The following is a 2325-nucleotide window of genomic DNA, read 5'->3' as shown; positions in this document are numbered from 1 at the left end:
TGTAATCCTGAGTGGCAGCTGCAGGAGCAGGCCCACTATCCCCACACCTTGTGAGCCTTTGTTTGGATGCTGACAGCCTCCAAGGGCAAGGAGTGCAAGTGCCAGCAAATACAGTGACAGCGAATGTCACTGAGACGCAAGTGGGAACAGAAATAAGCCTTGGGTACAGGACTGCTTCTGCATGGGAGGGTTTTATGGGCAACAGGGGCAGGGAATGGTTTCTTCTGTTGTCTGTCAATTAGGAAAATGGTGTTTGGAGTAGCCTGCAGCAAGTATTTGTGAGATAGCTTTTCTACTGACACTGTGAAGCCATAGGTGTGGGAAAGGGACAGCATCCAACCTGGGAAACCAGACTAAACCTAGTCTGGAAAGACACGTGGCCTGAGTGGCAGTAGGCAGCACTTACCCACTCTAGTTCTGCCAATAATTTGCTACTTGAAGATCTTCTAATATTTTCTTTTGAATTGCTTTCAACTGCCCATATTTCAAAATTTCGGATGAGTATAAAATCAGCCTTTGGTGAATATAGGCCTAAATAAGTGCTGCACTTATATCCAGCGTACAAGTGAGACTGGAAGTAGTCCTTAGTTGCAAAGTTTAGATCCCAGTCTCCTTAATTCTGTGGCATGCTTCCATGTGTGATTTCATGTCTACGTGACCCATGGGCATGATCACTACAGATGCTATTTCATTCTTCTTACAGCACTTCAAATAACTGTACGTTGCTCTCTAATTCTTATTTCTATCTGATAGTTGTGTTTGCAGATTTTCAAGAAGTTATGCCACTCATTTGAGCAGTCAGAACACGCACAAATATTCTAATTTGCTATTCCACCATCAAAAGCACATTTTACAATTAAAAAATGTAAAAGGTACAAAATCTAAATCACAACAATTAGAAGTCTCCCATGTCTCTTAAAAAAACATATCGCCTGATATATTTTTAACTGGCGCTGCTATTTTACCCAATAGGTGCACTGGAAATAAATGCCATTTTACTTTCAGTGGGAACATCACAGAACTGTTTTTGTAACTCTCTATCAAGAAACTTTATGAAGACAGTGAACTGTGCTATGTATAATAAAGCATTGCTTTGTCTCTCTGGAGATGCTTTAGCTTGCTGTCTCTGTGGCAGTCACAGTGATATGCTCCAGACAACTCACAGTGGGACAATATAACTTGATTTGAAAAGTAATAGAGCATCCAAGTTTTGTTTATCACATTTTTTTTAGGTCTGTAAACCTCAATCTAATACTGTCGATGCAGATTTGTTTCCTTTTTTTTTTTTTCTTTCCCTGAAGTCTTGTCCTAAACTGGCATAAGACCAGGTCTCACAATCTTTTTCTTTTTTTCCTTGATAATAAAAATCGCATTTTAGCTGTTCTTCTGGTATTTCCCATATTTAAGTAGATGGCTATAAGGTTTGTGGAAAGTGTTTTATTTGCAGCAGTATTTTTAGTGGGTTTTTTTTTTTTTTTTCCCCTCGAAGTATATTTAAAGGTTTTGTATATAAAAAATGAATCTATTGCTAATGATTTATCAGGCACTGAAAAAGTTTGAAGCATCTTTTTCAAAGGCCTGCACTCATGTGTATCACTCAAATATATATATATATAATGTATATATGTATACACACATATATGTACATATATACATGTATGTTTTCCTTTAAACATTACAAATTCAATGAAACCAAAGGCTTTCATGGGGAATGTGTAATGTTCTGGGTTTTTTTTCAGTAGCTGTTGGTCAAATCTCATTAAAACTTGGTTGAAAAAGATTCTTTTGACTTCTGCATTTTGTTTATATTACTAGAAAATATTAATGTTGAAAAGTTTTGGGAATCCTACGCAAAATACCCCGGAATGGATTGTTTTATCAAATCCTCATTTTTAAACTCTTTATTTTTTTTCTGGATTGGAATTAAACAAGGTATTAAATACATTTTTCTGGTAACATAAACTGCTTTTCAGCCATCTTTCCTGTTTCAGTGGACAGCTGTGATCTCCGGGGAAATCAGATTCCCCAGGTCATGACAAATAAGTTAACGCATGAAACAGTTAGGGTGTCCTGTGAACTCACAGTGTTTGCAGAGAGAACTCCAAAAAGTACCTTACTGGCTACACCTTTAGAAGAGACATATCAGATGGTAACATTTCAGACACCTCTCTCCTTAGAGCAGTAAAGATACGGCGTTTATGAAATGTGGGAAGGAATGGAATATGCATCAGATTCCCTAGTTACATGTGATGGAAATAATTCAGGCTTTCCTCTTCCTTTTGGCATCTTGTGCTCTAACTTTTACTTGATTTTCGTTCTTATTCT

The sequence above is a fragment of the Centrocercus urophasianus genome, unplaced genomic scaffold (assembly GCF_019232065.1).
Source record: "Centrocercus urophasianus isolate 14NV4802_14NV808 unplaced genomic scaffold, USGS_Curo_1.0 seq_14, whole genome shotgun sequence".
NCBI lineage: Eukaryota > Metazoa > Chordata > Aves > Galliformes > Phasianidae > Centrocercus > Centrocercus urophasianus.
Note: the sequence above shows the minus strand (reverse complement) of the source record.